This window comes from Octodon degus, unplaced genomic scaffold (genome assembly GCF_000260255.1).
Source record: "Octodon degus isolate 3935 unplaced genomic scaffold, OctDeg1.0 scaffold00001, whole genome shotgun sequence".
NCBI lineage: Eukaryota > Metazoa > Chordata > Mammalia > Rodentia > Octodontidae > Octodon > Octodon degus.
Genome location: NW_004524577.1, coordinates 20,907,264 through 20,914,156, shown reverse-complemented (window position 1 = coordinate 20,914,156; position 6,893 = coordinate 20,907,264).

Genomic DNA, 6,893 nt, shown 5'->3' with positions numbered 1-6,893 from the left:
TCCCAGCACTTGGGAGGCTATAAACAGGCGGATCACTAAGAGCCCAATCTAGTAGTGAGACCCTGAACACCCTGTAGACCCTTTCCTAAAATACAAAAACAAATAAATAACAATGTGAGGTGCCAGGCACCTGGGGTATATATAATCTTTTATATTATCACAACAATCACAGAAGGAAGATTGTGTATTTTTCTATATAATTTTTGTATGTATGGATTAATGTTTTCTTTTTCCAGCTAAGTAGATATGTAATTCAGTTTTGCTATTTTATTTAAACTAAAACATACAATTTATTTTAAGTATGACCTCATTAGATTACTTTTTAGTAGAATGCTGTTTGGACTCAGATTTTTTATAATGTACCACTTTTTCAAAAATGTACCTTAAGTTCAATAAAAGGTCCAAGAAACTTTAGAGTCAATGATGACCTATAACAATTAGTGGAACTCAAAATTCTAGGATGATTATCCTGACAATTCTTAAGCTTCTGATAGAAAGTGAAGGCATTCTGTTTTGTAATTTATTTTTACATTTGTTTTTAATCTTAATGCACTTTCCAGGATCAGACATAATGTATATGAGGTGTGCCTCATGAAAATGATATTTCACTCATTTTAGAGCCTCAAAATATATTATTTACTTTTGAAGGAAAGCAACCTTATAAACATACATACATTTTATTTTATTGTTTTCCTTTCTTTTTTATATTAATTTTATTGAGAAACAAGTAGCAATGAGACAGTTTCCAAACAGGTTAGTAGCACAGTTATAATAATTAATACATTGCATATTGTTGTCTTTGTAGTAGTTATTCATAGTACAATATGCAGACATAATATCTTGTCTAAACACTATTAGTTCAAAAATTTCTCATTAAACTAAGAGAAAGTAGCTGTATATCTATGCTAACTGTTTTGCATACACACATACATATATAACATATATATATATATATATATATATATATATATATGTACTACAAAATGGTCCTTCATTTTTTTTTAGTGAAAATACTTTCACTTTGTTTATTTATTTATTTTGGCAAAACTGGGGATTGAACTCAGGTCCTTGCACTTGCCAGGCAAGCGCTTATTCTATGGAGCCATCTCCCAGGCCCCTGATCCTTCATTTATATCCCCCTTTTTTGTTTACTTTTGTCAGAGATTAGTATTCTATTGCTATTTGTATACTGTAGGTGCATGAATTCAGCAAAATAATCCAATGTAGTCCAGTAGTCAATAATAGTCGTGGGTTATTTGCATGACTAGCCATCAGAAGTTCTTGACTTGAGCCTTTTACAGCTCAGCATATTAACATGGCTTTACTTTTTATACTTTGTTTTTATACTTTTCTGCTGAACCAGCTATCCTCCTACTAGGAATTTTCCCAAAAGAACTGAAAACATCATATCATAGTGATATATGTGTACCTATGTTTATAGCAGCACAATTTGTGACAGCCAAATCTTGGAAACAACAAAATGCCCATCACCTGGGGAATGTATGAGAAAGATGTGGTATTTTTATACAATGGGGTATTACTCAGCTATAAAGAATGATAAACTCGAAGCCTTCATATATAAGTGCATGCCACTTGAAGGTATACTCATAAGTGAAATAAACCAGACCCATATGTGTAAATGTTGTATAGTCTCCCTAGTGTAAGAACTCAAAAGAAGAAATAAAAATTGAAAGGTATAACACAACTAAATGGAAAGCGAGAACTTAAGGATTAAACAACGTAGAGAGGGCAAGGAGAAAAGCTAGGAAACATGGCAAGGGTAAAACTATATATTTATATAAGATGGTTAAGGCAATGATCCTGAGAATCTCCATCAGGTTTTGAAAACTAGCAGTTAGTTGGTAGGAGTCTCACCCTGATTAACTATATATGCTGATTCCTGTGAACTAAGCAACTGCACTGAAGATAGCAATGTGTAATCCTAGGGCCATGCTTGAAATCCCTGTCATTCTGGTCTTCTAAAAATGTACTGCTTCTACTGTCATATCAATTACTTTATTCTCTCTCAAGCAAATGTTTGTTTCTTTTTTTAAAAAAAAATGTAATAAATGAAAACAAGAGACCTGAAAAAACTGTCATAGGACTGTCCTGCTACAGTATTGTATATGGTTAGATATCTAAATTTCTGTGTAACATACATATATTTTAGATAAAATGTGTGGCGAAGGACTCTATTTGAAATTTTTATTGAAGTTCCATGAACACTGACACAGAGCATATAAATTAGAGTATAAAGATTTTCTTTCCAGAAACATATTAGCTTGTACTGCTGAGCTGTTCTACTTAGGCAAAAAATAATGCACTTATCTCAGAAAAAGAGGAAAACTCATTAAGCAACTGTAAGTACACACATGCTTTGGGCCATAGCAGGGTGTCTGGCATCAAAGTGACACTAACCTCTAGGTAGGGGAAGGAGAAGCAAGTTGGCTGTCACTCGGATTAGATATTGCATAATCATAAATTCAAATCTAGCCTTTCATTACTTTTTAATCTTCAAAATTTCTGAAAGATTGAAGATTTCCATTTGGGATAGTAGTCTACCTGACACTGTATCATTTCATCTTTTCCAAGTGATGATAACACCTTAGAACATTTTATTATTTTATAATATTCAAATATTTTATCTCTTGCAAGTAAAGACAAGTCAGCATTGTGCAACGCTATTATTTCTCCTTGTCATTTTTAGTGGAGAAAACTGAAGCTCAGCATGAATTATCTCTGCTGCAGAGATAATAAATGATAAGTGCACGTCTTAAATATTGCTCACATAATTTTAAGTGCTTTTGCCTTTTATTTCACTAGAATTACCTTATGAAGTTGTAACTAGAAGGATGCACTTTTGGTACATTTAGACAACAGAATATTTTAAAGAAACATGATTTTAGAAATAGAAACATTCTTTTCAATAGAGATTGTAGTAAGCCCCCATCCCCCCAAAACAAAAAACCCACTGAATTAGGAGGCAAAAATTTGAGTTCAGGTTATAAAAATACCAATTTAGAATTCTGTGCATAGCATTAGTCTTGTATATGAGTTTTCCAAGATAATAAATACTTGATACCTGTATAACTCAGAACCATTTGGAGATGCAGGATTGATATATTATTATAGACATCATGTCTAGATCTACAAGCAGGATCCTGGAAAAATATTCCACATAGAACAGCTCACACAGAGTAGAGCCTTTCTGTTCATTTGAAAGTGTGGCATTGTTAAGTCATATCTGTGAGCAATTATATCTGGGACCAAGAGAAGTGGGTTATGCTGGAAATACACTTTCAGTATGTCCGCAAGGGTATTGGAAAGATAGCCTTCCTTTCCTTATGTCCTTTTTGCTTCCAAGCCACTCAAAGATAGTTTTACTTGAAACTTTTAGAGAGGTATTCTAGTTGGGCTCTACGTGATGGTGTTGGTGTCTCACCCAGATCCTGGGAGTATTAACTTAAAACCAGGTGTGGATTCCACCAAAGGCTCATCATGCTGCCATCCTCCCAGGAGAAGAGCTTTGAGCTCTGGGACAGCTCACCTAGAAGACCGGAGAACAGCTGGATGCTTCTGGACACAAAATCCCTTGCCTGTGAGAGGCAGGTGGTGCAAAGCCATCCATGCTCTGTCTCTCAGTGCATCATGCCGAGGCTGTAGGTCACCTCAGGCTGTTGCTTTTCTCCCCTGTCCTGTACCATTCTATTCACACCCTTCCATGTGTCTGCCCACAGTAAGTGAGAATAATTCCATCACATCTTTTTATTTTATTTTATTTTATTTTTTATTTTATTTTATTTTAGGGAAGGGTCTACAGGGTGTTCAAGGTCTCACTACTAGATTGGACTCAGTGATCCGCCTGTTTTCAGCCTCCCAAGAGCTGGGATTACAGGTGTGTGCCACCACGCCCAGTCTCAATTGCTGTCTCAGTATGACCCTGGGGTCGGGCTGGCACAGCAGGTGCAGGAATCGAACTCCCAGCCCCTCCGCCTTTTTGCAGGTGCTTTAATCCGCTGAGCTATTTGGCCAGCCCAAAATGAGTGTTGGATTTTTTTTTTTTTCCAGAACCAATGATTGGACTCAGACTCTTGTGCTTGCCAGGCAAATGCTTATTCTACTGAGCCAACTCCCTGGCCCGCTTCCATCACATCTTCATGAAGCATCTCTGTTTCAGTCTATCTGTCTAGAGAACTTCACCTGTGAAAAGTCCTTCTATTTGACATTTAATTCCAAGTTCCTTGAAGAATTACAGTTTAGGTGATTTTTAGATGCTTATTGTTAGGAAGCGCAAATGTTGGTATAAAGTAAAACAGAACAACAGATTAATCAGATGAAGATGAACAGTAAAAATTATCAGAAAAGTATATACTTGTGAATAAACCTTCATCACTGACCCACCCTAAATACTGAAGCATGTGTACTAATGTATTTTTATTTACATTGGTTGAGACAAGGTAAAGATAGTTCATGGACTATTTCTGACTGATTAAAATCAATCTGTATTAAATGGTATGGAAATAATAGATTACCTATTCTCACAAATGATGAGTTTTAAGGCAAATACTTTATGTCTGACTTTCTCTTTCTCTCTATAAATTGCCATCTAAAATGCATTGTCTTAGGGCCGGGGAGATGGCTCAGTGGAATAAGTGCTTCCCTGGCAAGCGCAAGGGCCTGAGTTCAATCTCTGGTTCCAATAAATAAATAAATAAATAAATAAATAAATAAATAAATAAATAAATAAAAAAAATGCATTGTCTTTTGTGCCTTGTTCACTGCTATTGTTCCTTCCTTTCATTACATCAGCATCTGGTACTGCAGATTTGGATAACCACATTGCAGCCCACCAGTGGTACATTAGTACACATACCTCCATCTTTAGGGTGGGTTGGTGATGAATCTTTGCTCACACTCTTATACTTTTCTAATAATTCTCCAAAGGAAAAAAACATCTGTGCAAAGAGTATTGTTGCCTAGGATTGTTATATTTGTACATACCTTACACAATCAAAAATTTAAAATTTCCTCTTTCCACTCTCTGCATCATACTGGAAATTATAAGTAGAACAACAAAAATGTAGAAGAAGAACATGAGTAAGAAGAAGAAAATAAGAAGGAGAACAAAAGTAAGTTAAAAGTTAAAGACAAGTGCCCTCGTAGAGAAAGCCCACAACAGCGGGACACTGTTTGACTCTGTCTACTTACAGGCATCTTGAACCAGCAATTTGTGAGTGAGGTGAAGTGTTCAGGGCAAACCCCAACAGAACAATAGTCTCTGGTTGCTTCACTGCCAAAGTCCCCAAGTGGAAGTAGGGAGGAGTCATTCAGTCACAGTGGGCTGCCCACAGCTGGGAAGTGGACTGGTCGGGGGGGGGATTCTGCTAAGAGGGAGGAGCTGAGACCACCCAGCTGCTCCAGTGATTACGTTGGCTCATGGTACAAGCAGGCAAATTGCCATAAGCCTATGCCTGTGATGTGACAAGAGCACAACCCCTAGTCCATGAGTATTTGGTGAAAGGAGCAAGTGGTGGGCAAAAGAGGAAGCTGTGCTATGTCTAGAAGGAGCCAGCTGTACATATAGGTCAGGGAGCAACCCTGGGCCTTCCTTATCTGAGGACATCACAGCTGCTGGGAGGATAACATGGTAGAGACTGTCATGGTAAGGAGACATGGACATCCAAGGCATTGTCAGCTGAAGACCAGTGGCAGTTCCCACATCCAGAGGCCCAGATCAGCCCCATACTCAACACAAATCCTATGCAAATTTGGTGGGCTTTCCCAGCATATCCTAGATTCTGACTTGGACATTACCACAGAACTGTGAAAACCAGAGGAATTTTGCTATTTTTCTTTTCATTTGTTTGCTTGAATGGTTATTCTTTTTCAATCATCTCTCTCTCTCTCTCTCTCTCTCTATATATATATATATATATATATATATATCCATATATATATTAGTTTGGTTTGTTTTTGAATTTCTTTTTTGTTAACTATCAGATTTCTTATCTTTTGTTCTATTCATCTTCTTTCTTCCCTCAACTATCTCTTTTTAAAAGTTTTTTTACCTTTCTTGATTTTATGATACTGTCATGTGAATGAACATAGTCTCTTTCTAGTTTACTTCAATATTATTTTGCTTTATCTTTGATTCTTTTACTTCTGTGCTCCCAGTGTCCAAAAACTTGGGTGATTTTCCTTTGCCCTGCTTCTATTTCTCCTAATTAGTTGCTGTTTGGTCCCCTACCCTGCTTAAATACCCCCAATCTGAATAAAATTAATATGCCAATAGAAAATTCATTGTGTACAGACTCCTAGTTATTGTTGGATTTTGTTATGTAACTGTAGAGTTCGCTTTTATACTTTGAGGTAACAAACTAATAGTTACCAAAGTTTGTCAGTTGCTAGGCTGTGCTTGATGCTATTGTTATTGTTAATTTTACTATTTTATCTAGGATGTCATACATATTATAATCAGTATTTCTCCCTCTTATAACAATAATATGATTTCTGGGGTAATGATCATCACCATAGTCCAGTACCAAAGGATGAAGTACTTAGCCAAAATTGAGGTAGAAACCTCTTATCCTTAATACATTGGGAAGACAGGAGTTTGGGATAAACACAAAGACCAACAACTAGCTATACCTAGAAGATGTCTCCAAGGAAGAGACATTTCCCAGAGAAGCCACAGTATTAGTGATAAAGCTATCTACTGTAGGAAATCTATATGCACCAACATAGAAAATAATACAAAATTAAAAATAAAAAACAAAATTACAGGTACAGAAGTGAAATACAGTTCTAGACCTCCAGAGTAGGCCAAGACAACTCTAGACCACAATGAGATGGGATAAATTGAAAGTCATACACTGGAACTTTCTAGAATTATT